This window comes from Tamandua tetradactyla, chromosome X (assembly GCF_023851605.1).
Source record: "Tamandua tetradactyla isolate mTamTet1 chromosome X, mTamTet1.pri, whole genome shotgun sequence".
NCBI classification, from domain to species: domain Eukaryota; kingdom Metazoa; phylum Chordata; class Mammalia; order Pilosa; family Myrmecophagidae; genus Tamandua; species Tamandua tetradactyla.
The window spans coordinates 111,509,714-111,528,246 of record NC_135353.1 but is presented as its reverse complement, the minus strand read 5'-3'; the positions used below and the strand labels follow the sequence as shown (position 1 = coordinate 111,528,246).

General features: G+C 41.6%; 1 pseudogene; it reads right to left on the bottom strand.

Annotated features, from left to right (window-relative positions):
- Positions 1–427: 427 nt before the first annotated feature.
- Positions 428–14,904, bottom strand: LOC143672012 (stromal membrane-associated protein 1-like; annotated as a pseudogene).
- Positions 14,905–18,533: the final 3,629 nt, after the last annotated feature.

Here is an 18,533-nt window from a genome sequence, read left to right as displayed (position 1 = left end):
TATGGTCTGGTGCTTTTGTTAAGGTTATGAATGGGTCTCAGCTAGTCCATTCTGCGATTGTTTCACAACTCCAGTTGGCACAGTAATATTGGCCTCCCCCTTGGCAGTTTGAACTTCCCTCTGCAGGACAGGCATAGTATTGGGTATGCCATAAGTCTTTATCTTGGTAGGGGGTAGCACACTCATATCTGAGCATGTTACCATAACTCCCCTTCCCTAAGTGTTCAAACAGTTGGCAGAGATCAAAGTGGAGGGTTGGTTGGGAGGGGAGTGGTGGTTGTAGCCACCAGTACTCCATCCACCATTTTTGTGAGTTCCCAGGTATAGTTCATAACCTGGTGAGGGTTTTTTCCCGCAACCCCCACCAGGAATATTAAGAGGACCCAGAAGGATTTCTGGAAAGTCTTATTTTTAAAGAATCCTTGGTTCACTGAATGGTCCATTTTTTAGGGATCTGGTCTGGGGTGGCCTTTTTTATCTGGGTGTGATGAATCCAGTGCCGTTTTCCCACAACTTTCACTGCCATTGGATTTGAGAGGATCACTGGCAGGGGTCCTGTCCACTGGGCTTCCAAGGTGGCTGGCTGAAGTTTCTTTATGCAGACTAGGTCACCGGGCTGCACCTGAAATAAATTTTTTTAGGGACAGGATTTGTTGGTCCCGGATGGGCTGCCTTCACCAGTTCCCGAGTTTGCTGGGTGGTACAGGGCCTGTAATGATTTTAGAAGAGGATGGTTATTTAATTCAGCTATTTTTTCTACCCCCAATTTAGGGATTAGTGGAGGTGGTCGTCCAAACATGATTTCATATGGGGTAATTTCCTTAATATAGGGAGTACATCTAGTTTTTAGGAGGGCAAGTGGAAGGAGACTCACCCAGTTTTCGCAAGTCTCGAACTTTAGTTTATTTAAAGTTTCCTTTATTGTTTTATTCATTCTTTCAACTTGCCCTGAACTCTGTGGCTTATAAATACAATGTAATTTCCATTTGATATTTAATATTTTTGCTAACAATTGGGTAACTTCAGCGATGAACGCCAACCCATAGTCGGACCCCATTGCAGTCGGGAGGCCAAATCGGGGGAAAATTTCAGAAACTAGTTTTTTTTACTACTATTTGTGCTGTCTCAGTTCTGGTAGGAAATGCCTCAGTCCATCCAGAGAAGGTGTTGATGAAGACTAACAGGTATTTGTATCCATACGGACCAGAAAATATTTCTGTAAAGTCTATTTCCCACTGTTCCCCTGGGGTTGTCCCCTCAGCCTGGTTCCTTGGGGCATTTCTCTCCCTCGGCCGAAATTTACCTGGGCGCAGATGTGGCATCTGGAGGATATCTGCCGGGCTTATTGTTGCAATCGGGGAATGTAGTAATCTCTCTGTAAGAATTTAGTTAGGTTTGTACTGCCCAGATGTGTACTTTGGTGAACCTGGGCAATCAAACTGTGCCCCAGGCGCTCTGGCACTAGGATTCTCCCATCCGGGAGAATTTTCCAACCATCCGGATCTGTTCTGGTGCCCAGAGTTTCATCTAGTTTAATTTCCTCCCTGGTATATTCTGGAGAGCTCGGCAGCACTCGCCCTGGTAAAACAGGAAGTATCTGCAGCATCCCCACTGGTTTTTGGGCAACCTCCTTTGTCATTTTATCAGCCAGGGCATTTCCTCTGGCAATTTGAGTTTCGGCAGTCTGATGTCCTTTGCAATGTATAATGGCTGCCCTTTTTGGTAACCAGATAGACTCTAGCAAGGCGAGTATTTCTGGTATATTTTTATTTCCTTTCCTCCCGATGTCAAAAGTCCTCGCTCCTGATATAGTGCCCCATGGACATGCACAGTGGCGAAGGCGTATCTACTGTCCGTGCAGATGTTGACAACCTTCCCCTTTCCCCACCTTAGAGCCTGGGTCAGAGTTATTAGTTCAGCCTTTTGGGCTAAAGTCCCATGTCTTAGGGCCTGAGCCCAGATGACTCGGTCCACAGTTACCACCGCTGCCCCTGCATACCTGATTCCCTCTGAGACTTAACTGCTCCTGTCTGTACATAATTTTTCATCAGGATTTGGCCAGGGGTTGTCAGTGAGATCAGCCCTCAGGTTCATGAAAGATTCCAAGATCTCGCGACAGTTATGGATGGGCTGGAATGGGTCATCATCTGGAAGCAAGGTGGCAGGTTAAGAGCCTCCATTTTTAGGAAGCGGATTTTGGGGGGATCCAGTAGCAACACCTGATACTGTGTTATCTGGGCATTTGAGAGCCATCTCTCGGGCGGGCTCTTAGTAATGTTTTTACTGAATGTGGGGCCACTATGTGTAAGTCCTGTCCCAGAGTTAATTTAGATGCTTCTTTTACCAAAATGGCGGTGGCAGCAGTGGCTCGGAAGCAGCTTGGCCACCTGGCCGCCACATAGTCTAGTCTTTTAGACATGTAGGCAAGTGGCCTTTTCCATGGTCCTAACATTTGGGTGAAGACTCCTTTTGCTATTACTCGGGTTTCAGCAACATGTAGTTGAAAAGGTTTGGACAGGTCAGGCAAAGTCAAGGCAGGGGCACTCACAAGCACCTGTTTCAACGTTTTAAAAGCTTTTTGCTCAGCCTCGGTCCAGGTTAGAGCTTCCTCCTTTCCCCCTGTGCTAGTGTGCAGGGGTTTTGCTATTTCTGCAAATCTGGGAATCCAGAGCCGGCAGTATCCAACTGCTCCTAAAAACTCCTGTACCTGCTTTTTGTTTTTGGTTGGAGTATTTTTAGGATAGCTTCAATCCTATTAGAAGACAGAGCCCTTTTTCCCCCTTCTAATTCATACCTTAGTATGTTGCTGAGCTGGTGCAAAGTTGGACCTTTTTGGCTGAGACCCAATAGCCCAACTGGGCTAGTTCCTGTAATAAGTTTTTGGTTGCCTTTTTGCAGTTTGACAGATTATTAGCTGCCAGTAAGAGGTCATCCACATATTGTAGGAGAGTTATTTCTGGATGCTCTTGTTTAAAACAAGCCAGATCCTCGCTCAAGGCCTCATCAAACAGGGTGGGAGAATTTTTAAAACCTTGTGGCAACCGAATTTAGGTTAGTTGTCTGGAGAAACCCCCTTGGGATAGTTTATTCAAAAGCAAAGATGGGTTGACTTACCTTAGTCAAGGTAAGTCAAAAAGAAGACATCCTTTAAGTCCAGAACAGTGTAGACCTGCTGGCTGGGAGGTAACAGACTCAAGAGTGTATGTGGATTAGGCACAGTGGGGTGAATAGTTTTAATTCTTTTATTTACCTCTCAGAGATCTTGCACTGGGTGGTAATCATTGGTCCTGGGTTTTTGGACCGGGAGAAGGGGGGTGTTCCAGGCTGAATGGCAGGGGACTAGAATATCTGCCTCCAGGAGTCATTTGATATGGACTGCAATGCCTCTTTTAGCCTTTAAGCTTATTGGGTATTGTCGGACTCTGATTGGGGTGGTGGTGCTAGTTAGCTGGACAATAATGGGGGGCCGGTGGGCAGCTAATCTTGGTAGATTAGTTTCCACCTATATGTCTAGTATTTTTTTTAACTCCCACAAATATGGACCTGGGGCCAGCAGCGCCACCTCTGCAGTAAGTAAATACTCTTCCGATAAGGGGTAGGTGAGGAAGATTGCCGAGGGATTTGTATTGAAGGAGAGCTCAGCCGAATAGTTTTTGAAACACATGGTGGCTTGTAATTTCTGGAGAAGGTCTCTCCCCAAAAGGGGGTATGGACACTCAGGCATCACAAGAAATGAGGGGGTGACAGTTCCTTCCTCAAGGTTAGTGATCCTAGTCTTAGTCCATGGGTAAGAATTTCTTTCCCGTTGCTCCCTGTATGGGGATTTTCTCTTTAGATATGGGCCCTTCTGCTTGCTGGAGGATGGAGAAGATCACCCTAGTATCCACAAGAAAATTTATAGGTTTGCCCCCAATCTTTAATGTGACCTTGGGCTCCAGGGGGCTGAATGGAATGGAGCCCCGGCCCCGTCAATTCACCTCTTCAACCAGAAGAGGGGCCGGTTTCATTCCTTTAAGTCCTCTTTTAGGGCATCCATTTTTCCAATGTCCATTCTCTTTGCAGTAGGTGCATTGGTTTGCACCTAGGCCCAACCTTTTTCCTTGGTTTCCATTTCTTTTTTCAATAGTTCCCCGTCTGTCTTTTTGTTTTTCCTGTTCAGCCATTGAGGATACTAAAATTTTGGCTATGTTTTTGGACTGCACGGTCACTAGGTCATCTCTGTTATTAAAAGTCTTTTGGGCAATCTCTATCAGTTCGGACAGCACTTTACCCTCAAATCCTTCTAATTTCTGTAACTCTTTTCTTGTATCTGGGGCCGACTGAGTGATAAATGCTATATTTACAGCTCACCTATTTTTGGTTGCCTGTAGATCTATAGGGGTGTACAAGTGGTATGCCTTAATGAGGCGCTCAAGGAAAGCAACCGAAGGTTCATCCGGCTTTTGTATGGTTTCACTCACCCGAGACAAGTTGGTCGGCTTCTTGGCTACCACTCGTGTCCCACGGAGCAGAGTCTGGTGATACCGATCGAGAGCCTCCTTACCTCTATCAGTGTTGGGGTCCCATCTGGTGCAGGTGGAGGGGAACACAACCTCTAATTGGGTGGATTCAGTAGTAGGCTGTCCATCAGGTCCAAAAATTAACTTCCTCACCTCTCTCCTGATTTGATCTCATTCCTTGGAGGTGAAGAGGGCCTGGAGGAGCTGTTGGCAGTCATCCCAGGTGGGCTGGTGGGTAAAAAAGACAGTCTCCAAGAGGAAGATGAGCCTTTGGGGCTTTTCAGAGAAAGAGGGATTCTGGTTTTTCCAATTATACAGATCGCTAGAGGAAAAGGGAACATAAGCTATGAAAGGTGGGCAGTTGTCCCCCAGGGCAGGGCCAACCTGCCTCAAGGGTAAAATTGGAACTCCGGAAGAATCTGGTGATTGTGAATGAGAAAAAGGATGGTAAGCAGAGCCACTTCTGGTATGGGGGGGGCTGAAGGGCACCTCCCAGCTATTAGAGGGGCTGATTGCCACCTCTTGGCCATTTCTTCCCTCCGGAGGCGGAGGGGCTGTTGGGTATGGGGGAGGGTCCATCAGGAGTGGATCCTCCAGTGGTCCTGTCAATACTGGGATCCCATTAGTTTTTTCCTTTTTTTGAAAGGTTTTTATTAAAAGGGCCGTTTTGGCTCTGGAGGGGTCTTTCTTTTTGGAACTCCAGACAAGAGTTCCAAAAAGAACTCTTTTTGGAACCATTTGTGTTTTTCTGTTAAAATTTCAATACAAATTAGTATATAGGGGATTTGGTTAGGGTGGCCTGGATCACCAAAAATCACCCTTTGGACTTTATAAGCTATAGATAGGTCTGTGGTTCCCTTAGGAGGCCACCCAGAACCAAAAGTTGGCCACACCTATGAGCAGAATTTTTCCAAGTCAGAAGCGCTGACAGGGGCCCCGTAGTCTCCGGCCTTCTGCTGAAATTCCTGGAAATGTTTCAAGAAACATTGAAGCGGAGTACAGACAGATGAACTTGACTGACCCATGACAGTTATGACAAAAACAACACAAAATGTGATGAGACCAACAATTAAGAGGAGGGACAAAATGAACCAAGACAAACAAATGCCTTACACCGGAATCCCGGGCAACGTCTTGCTTCGGGACTACCTTGGAAGTAATGCTGTGTCCAGTCTTCCAGAGGTCCCCACTGAATCCAGTAACAGAACTGTATTCACTGGTGAGGTTTCCATAAACAGATGACTCCACCAGATTTTGTATAATTTTGGAGGGTCCTGTAGAACCGGTCTGGTTCCTGGTCCTTGCCTGGGGTGGAGGAATGTCTCTCTGAGGCCTTCCCCTAGGCCGTGCCTCAATTCCAGGGGGCAATCCCCAGGACCTGTGGTCACCAGATATCCCATTAGGGACAATCTTGCTGGGGCTTCCAAATGTTGTGGGGTGCACCAAAAGAGAGACCACACAATTCAAAACTGCAAGTCAATTTGGAGTCTTTGTTAGCCGGCTGGCAACTGCTTCAGAAACCTCCAAGAAAGAGGAGTCAGAGAGCAGCCCCCAGAGGTTTTCAAGGTGTGCTTATAAAGGTTAAAATCACGGTGTGGTTTTTTTTGCAGTTGCTAGCAAACAAGCGGATTATAGAAACAGAAGAATGTCGTTAGCCGTTGCCAAAACATATCCCATTCCCACAGTTTCTTAACATTGGTTATTGTTTAACTCTCAGGGACATTCTGCCCCAATGGTGTGGGGACTTTTCCTGCTTGGGCCTGATTGATTGCTCCTGCTTGGGCCTGATTAATTGTTTCTGGCCCTCCACAGTGGGAGGAATATAAAGCTGGAGCAGCCTGAATTTATTGATATGGGCCCACTAAGGAGAGATTCTACATTTAATGTTATAGCTCAAGGGGTTAGAAAAGGTATTAACAGTTTGTTTGGATGGTTGATGGAAACATGGATCAAAAGGTGGCCAACATTACCTGAGGTTGAAATGCCAGAACTGCCCTGGTATAATGTAGATGAGGGGATCCAGAGGCTGTGGGCTTACAGAATGCCTTATCCATGTTCATGGTATTCCATATAGCGTTGCTTCTGATCAAGGAACACACTTCGCAGCAAATGAAGTGCGGGAATGGGTACATGCTCACAGTAGTCTCTGGTCTTACCATATTGCCCATCATCCAGAAGTAGCTGTATTAATAGAATGGTGGAATGGCCTTCTGAAAACTCAATTACAGTGCCAACCAAGTGGCAATACCTTGAAAGGCTGGGTTAATGTTCTCCAGGAAGCTGTATATGCTCTGAATCAGCCTGTGCCGTATGGTGCTGTTTCTCCCATAGCTAGGATCCATGGATCCAGGAACCAAGGGGTGGAAATGGGAGTCATACCACTCACTGTTACCCATAGTGACCCACCAGGAATACTTTCACTTCCTTTGTCTGTGACTCTGAGCTCTGCTGGTCCACAGGTTTTAGTTCCAAAAGGGGGAGTGCTTCCACCAGGAGAAACAACAATTGTTCCATTGTACTGGAATCTAAGACTGCCACCTGGTCACTTCAGGCTCCTCATGCCCCTGGATCAACCAGCCAAGAAGCCGATTGCATTATTTTCTGGGGTGATTGACCCTGACTTTCAGGGGGAAATAGGACTGCTACTACACAAGGGAGGTAAAGAAGAATTTTCTTGGAATATATGAGCTCCCCTAGGGCATCTTTTAGTACTACCATGCCCTGTGATTAAAATCAATGGAAAACTTCTACAGTCCAATCCAGGCAGGACTACCAATGGGTTTGAAACTTCAGGGATGAAGGTTTGGGTCACCCCACCCAACAAAGAACCATGGCCCGCTGAAGTGCTTGCTGAGGGTAAAGGGAACATGGAATGGGTAGTGGAAGAAGGTTGTGTAAAATATGAACAATGCCACTTGATCAGTTACAGAAACGAGGACTGTGATGCTATCTTGTTCCTGTTATACTATTTAAGTTGTAAGATATCAAGTTTAAGAATGAATATTACCCAAGGACTCGCACCATATTCTGGAGAGAGTTAATATGTTTACAGTTATATGCAGAACAGTTGAATATTGTTAGGTGAAAGAAAAGATTGTGTGTTTTAATGTTTTTAATTTAGATATTAGGTATGGTTTAAGATGATATATATAGCTGCCAAGTTGACAAGGGGTGGACTGCCATGGTCAGGTTCATGTGTCAATTTGGCCAAGTGGTGGTATCTGTTTGTCTGGTTGGGCAAGTGCTGGCCTGTCTGTTGCAATGAGGACATTTCATAGAATTAGATCATGATCGCATCAGCTGCATCCACAGTTGATTCCATTTGTAATCAGCCAAAGGGTAGTGTCTTCTGCAATGAGTAATGCTTAATCTGATCACTAGAAGCCTTTTAAGGAGGATTCGGTAGAGACAGGCTCTTCCTGCTTCGGCTGGTGAGCCTCTCCTGTAGAGTTCGTCCAGACCTTCCATCGGAATCGTTGGCTTCACAGCCCGCCCTGCGGATTTTGGACTCTGCATTCCCACGGTCACATGAGACACTTTTATACATTTTATATTTGCTAGTATTCCCTGTTGATTCTGTTTCTCCAGAGAACCCTAACTAATACAGTTTCCTAAGGAACTCCTGAACTGTCTTCCATAGCAGCTGTGCTGTTATACTTTTCCACCAGCAGTGTATAGCTGCCCCAATTTCCCCACATCCTCTCCAACATTTATAGTTTCCTGTTTGTTTATTACCAGCCATTCTTATAGGTGTGACATAGCATCTCATTGTAGTCTTAATCTGCATTTCCATTATAGCCAATGAAAATGAGCATCATTTCATGTGCTTTTGAACCATCTGTATTTGTTCTTCAGAAAAATGCCTATCATATCTTTAACTTATTTTATAATTGGGTTGTTTGTTTTTTTTGTTTGAGCTGTATGATTTCTTTATGCATGCAGGACATCAAACCTTTGTCCAATGTGTGATTTCCAAACATTTTCTCCCATTGAGTTGACTGCCTCTTCACCTTTTTTCTTTTCACTTTGGGATTTATCAGGACATCACACTAACCTGAACCTACAAAATCTCATGCCCTATTCAAGGTTCCCTGTACTTATGGTGTTCAATTAAACTGTCCATATATGTTAAATTAGGAAATACACTAGTCAAAATATAAATTTTATAACAAATAAGCATTTCTTGCTTTATTCTCTGACAGAAATTGAAGTTTTATAATATGAATAACCATCTATTTTCAACACCTTGCAATACTGACATTCCTCTGTTCTTCCTCATGCAAAAACATTTTTAATTTGTACATTTAGTGACTATCATTGTACACTCTAGACATCCCTAGATTACACCATCTCAGTCTTTATCATCTATCTTTCCTTCTGGTTTCACATGTGCTCCCAGCCTACTTCCTCTATTCTTCCAACATTCAGCTTCATTCTGTGTACTTACATTATTGTGCTACAATATGGTAGTATTGTGTTATCCATCTCTGAATTTTTACAATCAGCCCTGTTGCACTATCTATATCTCTTCAGCTCCAATTACCCAATCTTTTCCCTATTTCTATCTCCTGATAACAACTGTTTTTAACTGAAATTCCACTAGTCTACTCATTAATATTAGTTCGTATGAATGAGACCATACAATATTTGTTCTCTTGTTTCTGGGTAATTTCATTTAGCATAATGTCCTCAAGGCCCATCCACGTTGTTACCATGCTTCATGACTTTATTCTATCTTGCAGCTGCATAATATCCCATCATATGTGTATACCACAGTTTGTTTAGCCACTCATCTGTTGATGGACATTTGGGCTGTTTCCATCTCTTCGCAATTGTAAATAACGCTGCTATAAACATTGGTGTGCAAATGTCTGTTTGTGTCCTTGCCATCATGGCCTCTGAATAGATACTTAGCAACGGTATTGCTGGATCATATGGCAATTCTATACTAAGCTGCATGAGGAACCGCCAAATTGCCTTCCACAGCAGTTGGATCATTTTACATTCCCATCAACAGCGGATAAGTGTGCCTCTTTCTCTACATCCTCTCCAGCACTTGTCATTTTCTGCTTTATTTGTAATTACTGTTCTAATGGATATGAGATGGTATCTCATTGTGCTTTTGATTTGCATTTCCCTAATATCCAGGAATGTTGAGAATCTTTTCATGTGCCTTTTAACAATCTGTATTTCCTCTTCTGAGCAGTGTCTGTTTATGTCTTTGCCCATTTTTTAATTGGGTTGTTTGTCTTTTTGTAGTTGAGTTGCACAATCCCTTTATTCTGAATATTAGACCTTATTTGCTATGTCATTTCCAAATATTGTCTTCCATTGTGTACACCACCTTCTTACTTTCTTGACAAAGTTCTTTGATGCACAAAAGAGTTTAATTTTGAGGAGTTCCCATTTATCTATTTTTTTTTCTTAAATGCTCATGCTTTGTGTGTAAGATCTAGGAAACTGCCTCCTGTTACAAGTTTTATAAGATATTTCCCTATATTTTCTTTTACAAGTTTTATGGTGTTAGCTCTAATGTTTGTCTTTGGTCCAAGTTGAGTTATATTTATGTCCTTTATAAGGGTTGGGAAGTTTTCCCCAATTATATTCTCAACTAATCTTCTTAGCCCTTTCCTCTTCTCTTCTCCTTCTGGGACACCAATGATTCTTATATTTGTGTGTTTTGTTTTGTCCATCATTTCCCTGAGAGCCAATTCAAATTTTTCCATCATTTTTTGCCAGTTTCTGGTTTTAGTGTCCAAAATCAGTTTTCCTGACCTCTAGTTTTGCTTATTCTTTCTTCTGTCTCTTCAAATCTGTTGTTATGAGTCTCATGTATATGTTTTATTTGGCCTACAGCATCTTTAATATCTGTGATATCTGCTATTTTTTGACTTATTCATTCAAATTCTTCTTTATTCTCTTCTAGCATCTCCTTGATCTCCTTTATGTCATTAGCCATTCATTTATTTTATTTATTAAAGTTATATGAACATCTTTGATTAGTTGTTCCAAATTCAGTGTCTCCTCTGGTGTTTTAATTTGGTTATTAAGCTGATCTTTATCCATCTGCATCTTTGTATGCTTAATGATCTTCTATTGTCTTTGTGGCATATAAATATCTTGATAGGTTTACTTTGGAAGTTTATTTCCTTCAATAGTCTAAAGCTTTTTATTTGTAGGATGGCTATGGCGTGGGATGCACAGCACAGGGCAGTGCACAATGTTGTGGTAGTGTGTTGCAGCACAGGTACAGGCACAGACACTACACTGGTGCTTGTGAGCATGGGGTGTGGGTTGCAGGGTTGTAGAAGTGCAGAGCAGAAGCCATGGGAATGTTGTATAGTTCAGGAAAACCTTGGAGCACAGTAGCAAGGTATAGCATGGGAGACACAAAGGTAGAGCACTGTGTGGGGCAGATGAGGAGGCTGTGTGGATGCATGGGGGCTGGTATGCAGGTAGGATGTGGATGAGCATATGGAGTGTGGGAGTCATGGGTATCAGGGTATAGGGTAGGTGGCTTAGAGCTGGGGGCATGGGGTTGCAGAGCACAGGTGTGTCCTTGTACGGGGGGATCCAGATGTGGGAGTGTGTACGGGAGGGCACAGGTCATATGGGTTGAGGGACATGGGTGAGGGTGGCATTGGGTGGTTCTGCCTTGGCACAGATGCCCAGGTGTGGGAGAGGTTGGAACAGATGTGCACACATGTGCATCGTGGGGGTTATGTAGCACGGATGTACATGGGGAACATCTACAGGACACTTGTGCCAGGGGAGGTGGGGCAAGTGTGCACATTTGTGGGACAGTGGGGTGGGGTGCAGGGGTCAAGAAGTCAGTGCATGAATGCATGGGCACCTGGCAATGTGGAAGATGTGACTGTGTGGGTGTGCACGTCTGGGGTGGGGCCCTTATGTGCATGCACACAAAGCTGGGTGGCATGACTGGGGGTGGTGACTGGGTGCCCTGTGCGTGCACAGATCTTGGAGGGCTGTAAACTGATGTACATGTATGCAGAGTTCAGGGGGACAGGGTGGGGTTTAGTGACTGTATGGGCTGGGAACAGGTGTAGCTCATGTATGAAGGTAAGTGTCAACAGCCTATACGTGCTGGTAACCACCTGCAGGGGCAAGGAGGGGGAGATGGCTCTAGGGAGGGGTGGAGCGAGTCTGCTCTTATGTAGGAGGTGTGAGTTGGGCTGGGGCAGGTGTGTGCACACTTGGAGTGGGTGTATTGGGTGGGTATGTGTGTGGGGGTGGAGTCGCAGATGTGAGCTCTTGAAGCGCAGAGAGGAGGAGGCAGTTGATGTTGTTAAGGTTCGTGGGGTGTGGGATGAGTCGTGGGTTATGGGGTTGTTCCAGTGAGGGTAGCACATTCAAGGAATGTGGTTTGGTTTACTTCCTAGTCTCTGTCTCCCTGTCCGTGTATGACTGAGGGCCTCAAGCTTCCATTTGGAAAGGGTGCATTAGTCTGTTTGCACTAGCCAGATGGTCTCTGCATCTCAATTCTTCAGCTTTTGCAACCAGGACCTCCCTATGTGGTGTAGAAGACAATATTGGATAACCTATACCCTGGGATCTCCATCTCAGTTACCTTCACATCCCTTCTCTAGCTGTTCCTTGAAACAGGGCTGAACTTGACTTATCCTATTCCACCAACTTCCTGGAACTCTTGTAACACATAGTTTTTATCAATTCATTGGTTGATGGATCCTGCATTGCTTCCATCTTTTGGCAATTGTGAATAATGCTGCTATGAACATAAGTGTGAAAATATCTGCTTTCATCTCTAATTTCAGTTCTTCTTGGTTTATATTTAGTAGTAAGAGGGCCAGACCATAGAGCAATTCTATACTTAGCTTTCTGAAGAACCACCAAACTGTCTTCCACAATGGCTGTACAGTTTTACATTCCAATAAGCACTGAACGAATGTTCCAATAGCTCCACATCTTCTCTAAAACTTTCAGTTTTGTTTTAAGGATAGTGGCCATTCTAGTAGGTGTGAAATGATAACTTATTGTGGTTTTGATTTGCATTTCTCTAATAACTAATGATGTTGAGCATCTTCTCATGTTTATTTTGACCATTTATAAGACTGCTGTGGAGAAATGTCTATTCAAGTCTTTTGCCCACTTTTTAAATTTTTTTGTGGTACTTTTATTGTTAAGATATGGGATTTCAAAATATATTCTATTATTTTATTTATTCAAAATATATTCAAAATATATTCTATTATTTTACTTATTTTATTAAGCCATTATAGAATGGGGTATCCAAATATTTTCTCCCATTTAGTGAGCTGCTTTTTCACTTTTTTTTCACTTTTCTGGCAAAGCCCTTTCAAGGACAAAATTATTTAATATGAAGAGGTCCCATTTATCTATTTTTTTTCATTGCTTGTGCTTTGAAAAGCACAAAGAAACCTCATCTTACCACAAGTTCTTCAAGTTGTTTCCCAGATTTTTTCCTAGGAGTTTTATTTTCTTAGCTCTTTGATCCATTTTGAGTTAAATTTTGTATAAGGTGTGAGAATCTTTTCAATATGGATATCCAGTTCTCCCAGCACCATTTGTTGATGAGCCTGTTTTGTCCCCGTTGAGTGGATTTGGAAGCCTTGTCAAAAATCTATTGACAATAGATATTAGGATCTATTTCCAAACTATCAATTTGATTCCATTTATCAATACATCTATTTTATGCCAGTTCCATGTTGTTTTGACCACTGTAGCTTTTTAATATACTTTAAAGTCAGAAAGTGTGAGTTCTTCTACTTTGTTCCTCTTTCTCATGGTGTTTTTCCCTATTTGAAACCTTTCACTTTCCAAATAATTTTGATGATTGGCTTTTTCATTTCTGCAAAGTAGGCTGATATTACTGTCAGCTATTGACCTTAGTTTGTATTAATTTTATTTTTCCCATAAACCACCCTATTATTATTATCTTGTAATAGTGACATATATTTGTTTTAGTTCACGTAAAAATTTTCCTATATTTGTACAATTAACCATCCTCATCACCCACTCTAGATTTCGCTAATGTATACAGTCCCGGTTTTTATCCTCTAGCTTTTCTTCTGTTGAAACTGGCAGGGATGGGGTCCACTAAGAATTAAAGGCACAGTACTACCTTACTGTAGTACTGAAGAAGATGACTGAAGAATGCCATCTTCTGGGCACATCAGGAATAGCATATATTGAGAAAGTATCACACCAGTTTGTGCATTTCCCATAAACCCACTGAGCATGGCCACACTCACCATAAGGCTTGCACACTGCCCCATCACATTTCCCATAAGGCCAGGAGCTGCAGCCACAGGTATATCCATCAGTGGAAAATCTTGAAATGCAGTTGGTGCTTGTGAGGTAAATGGTATATTTGTGGTTCCCATAAAGATACTAGGAATATTCCAGAGATGAATGGTTCCTGTACCATACAGAGATAAGATGGAGTCTTTGAAGAGTTGTTTCTTTACCAATTTTTCTATTTTGTAATTTAGTCAGTGAACATATCCAGATCACCAAGAGTTAATGTACCAAGGGTGGCAGCTGCTGTACAGTGGACACCCCTGGAGCTGTGGGCATGGCAATTGCATGTAAGGGATTGGAAATCATTGATTGAAAGATATCCAGATCATCATTCAAGGCTGGGATTGTGGACATGTTCCCATTAGTCACTGGAGTCTTGGAAAGGCCACAGTGGGCTCTGCATAATTTTAGTGCTGACACTTTCTTAAAGCTTCAATTTCTGTTTTTCTTTCTTCTGCATCTTATCAGTTGTAAGAAGTTCTGCAGGTTTTTCTGGCTCCTTTTCTCTCTTTCATTTTTTTTGTTTTCTTTATTAGTAATAGCTATAGCATTTTTGTAATAGTATTTCTTCTTTTATATCTCTGATGAAAAATTCCACAGCTTGATCTGTTTGTGTCCTTCAAAAGTTATCTATAAGATTGACTTCATAGAATTGTCTTGCTCTAGTATTTCCCATATCTTGCATGCACTGTATCTCTTCTGGTGTCTATTGGTTTAGGTCAATTGACTTGACCATGGATATATGAATCCCAAGATATCTATGAATTTCAGCACATCTGATACAAATAAGCACACCAATATTCCCAAAAGTCCATCAGAACCTTTGGTCTCACAGTCAGCACAGTACTTGTCCTCCTGCCTCAGCAGCTAGATCAGCATAAGCTGGTGCTCTTTGCTTAGCTTCTAAGTCTTATCCCAATAGGAGCATGCCACCATCTTGGTGAGAAGTCGGGGGCAACTAAGAGGGCATGGACTGGGGCAGGGCCAGGCAGAAAATTACCTTTTGCTGCTGGGACAGCAAAGGACTCAGCCCAGGAAATGGTGGGAGAGGCTCGAGCAGGAGGAGTGGGCAGTGGTAGTGGTGATGATGCCAGACATATCCCATTTCCTCAATGGGTCCTTTGCTTGCACTGCCCTAGCTGGTGAAGGAAGGGGCTATATGGAGTTGCTAATATTTCCATAGCTGTCCTATAAATTTGAAAGTATTTCAAAATAGAAAGTTAAAAAAATATATGTGGAATGCAGCTAAAAGTGCTGAAAGGGAAATTCATATCACTAAATGTTTACATTTTAAAAGACTAAAGTTATCGTATCAATAACTTAAGTGCACACTGAAAGAAACTTGAAAAATAACGGTGTGGTAGTTAGATTCAGGTGTCAACTTAGCCAGGTGAAAGTGCCTAGTTCTGTTGCTGTGGACATGAGCCAATGGTATGTGAACCTCATCTGTTGCTCATTACATCTGCAGTCGGCTAGGAGGCGTGTTGCTGCAATGAATGATGTTTGATTTAATTGGCTGGTGCTTAAATGAGAGAGCTCAACGTAGCACAGCCCAAGTAGCTCAGCATACCTCATCTCAGCACTCACAGCTCAGCCCAGGCCTTTGGAGATACAGAAAGGAATCACCCTGGGGAAAGTCGATTGGAACCCAAAGGCCTGGAGAGAAGGCCAACAGAGATCACACTGTGCCGTCCCACATAAGAAAGAACCTCAGTTGAAAGTTAGCTGCCTTTCCTCTGAAGAACTAGTGAAATAAATACCCCTTTATTAAAAGCCAATCAGTCTCTGGTGTATTGCATTCTGACAGCTAGCAAGCTAGAACAAAGGGCAAAATAAGTACAAAAGTAAACAGAAGAGAGAAAATTAATGATGATTAAAGCAGAATTAATGAAGTTGAGAGTATTTAATTTAAAAAAAACTGCTGGCTCTTCAAACAATTAATAAAACTGATGAACTTCCAGCAAAACGAACAAAGATGAAAAGAGAGGAGACAAATTCCTTATATCAGGAATGAAACAGAGAATATCACTACAGATCGTACAAATACTTAAAGGATAATAATGAAATAGTATATACATCTTGACGTTCATAAATTTGTCAACTTAGAAGAAATGGACCAATTTATCAAAATTACAAACTAAAACTCAACCAAAATTAAATAGAGTCTAAATAGCATAATAACCATTAAAAATTAAATTTGTAAGTAAAAAGCCCTGGAAAATGAACTCTCCATGCCCAGATGTTTTCACTTGATAATTATTCCATATTTACAATAAAATTAATAATAATTTTGCACACTCTGATCCAGGAACTAGAAAAGGAAGTAACACTTTCTAATACATTTTATAGACTAGTATTACCTTAACACCAATGCCAGGCAAAGGTAGTACAAACTGAAGACCAACATCTCTCATGAACTTAAACTCAAAAATCCCCATTGAATTTTTTTATTAATTAAAAAAAATTAGCTAACAAAACATTTAGAAATCATTCCATTCTACATATGCAATCAGTAATTCTTAATATCAACACATAGATGTATGATCATCATTTCTTAGTACATTTGCATCGATTTAGAAAAAGAAATAGCAAGACAACAGAAAAAGAAATAAAATGAAAATATAGAGAAAAAAATAAAAATAAAAAATATATAAAAAAACTATAGCTCAGATGCAGCTTCATTCAGTGTTTTAACATCATTACATTACAATTAGGTAGTATTGTGCTGTCCATTTTTGAGTTTTTGTATCTAGTCCTGCTGCACAGTTTGTATCCCTTCAGCTCCAATTACCCATTATCTTACCTTGTTTCTAACTCCTGATGGTCTCTGTTACCAATGACGTATTCCAAGTTTATTCTCCAATGTCGGTTCACATCAGTGGGACCATACAGTATTTGTCCTTTAGTTTTTGGTTAGTCTCACTCAGCATAATGCTCTCTAGGTCCATCCATGTTATTACATGCTTCATAAGTTTATTCTGTCTTAAAGTTGCGTAATATTCCATCGTATGTATGTACCACAGTTTGTTTAGCCACTCGTCTGTTGATGGACATTTTGGCTGTTTCCATCTCTTTGCAATTGTAAATAATGCTGCTATAAACATTGGTGTGCAAATGTCCGTTTGTGTCTTTGCCCTTAAGTCCTTTGAGAAGATACCTAGCAATGGTATTGCTGGGTCGTATGGCAATTCTATATTCAGCTTTTTGAGGAACCACCAAACTGCCTTCCACAGTGGTTGCACCATTCGACATTCCCACCAACAGTGGATAAGTGTGCCTCTTTCTCCGCATCCTCTCCAGCACTTGTCATTTTCTGTTTTGTTGATAATGGCCATTCCGGTGGGTGTGAGATGATATCTCATTGTGGTTTTGATTTGCATTTCTCGAATGGCCAGGGACATTGAGCATCTCTTCATGTGCCTTTTGGCCATTTGTATTTCCTCTTCTGAGAGGTGTCTGTTCAAGTCTTTTTCCCATTTTGTAATTGGGTTGGCTGTCTTTTTGTTGTTGAGTTGAACAATCTCTTTATAAATTCTGGATGCTAGACCTTTATCTGATATGTCATTTCCAAATATTGTCTCCCATTGTGTAGGCTGTCTTTCTACTTTCTTGATGAAGTTCTTTGATGCACAAAAGTGTTTAATTTTGAGGAGCTCCCATTTATTTATTTATTTCTTCAGTGTTCTTGCTTTAGGTTTAAGGTCCATAAAACCGCCTCCGATTGTAAGATTCATAAGATATCTCCCTACATTTTCCTCTAACTGTTTTATTGTCTTAGACCTAATGTTTAGATCTTTGATCCATTTTGAGTTAACTTTTGTATAGGGTGTGAGATACGGGTCCTCTTTCATTCTTTTGCATATGGATATCCAGTTCTCTAGGCACCATTTATTGAAGAGACTGTTCTGTCCCAGGTGAATTGGTTTGACTGCCTTATCAAAGATCAAATGTCCATAGATGAGAGGGTCTATATCTGAGCACTCTATTCGATTCCATTGGTCGATATATCTATCTTTATGTCAATACCATGCTGTTTTGACCACTGTGGCTTCATAATATGCCTTAAAGTCAGGCAGTGCAAGACCTCCAGCTTCGTTTTTTTTCCTCAAGATGTTTTTAGCAATTCGGGGCACCCTGCACTTCCAGATAAATTTGCTTATTGGTTTTTCTATTTCTGAAAAATAAGTTGTTGGGATTTTGATTGGTATTGCATTGAATCTGTAAATCAATTTAGGTAGAATTGACATCTTAACTATATTTAGTCTTCCAATCCATGAACACGGTATGCCCTTCCATCTATTTAGGTCTTCTGTGATTTCTTTTAACAGTTTTTTGTAGTTTTCTTTGTATAGGTCTTTTGTCTCTTTAGTTAAATTTATTCCTAAGTACTTTATTCTTTTAGTTGCAATTGTAAATAGAATTCGTTTCTTGATTTCCCCTTCAGCTTGTTCATTGCTAGTGTATAGAAACACTACAGATTTTTGACCCATTGAAATTTAAATAAATAAAATCCAACGGTGCATAAAAGGACTTTTATTACAGATACACAAAGTTGTTTCAATATTTGAAAGTCAATCAGTGTGGTATGTCATAGCAACAGGCTAAATTAAAAAAATTGTGTGGTCACATCAATTAGTGCAGAAATGACAATTTACAAAATTCATCTGCCACTAGTGATAAAAATTCAGCAAGTTAGGAAGGCAAAGGGACTTCCTCAACTTAATAAAGAGCTTC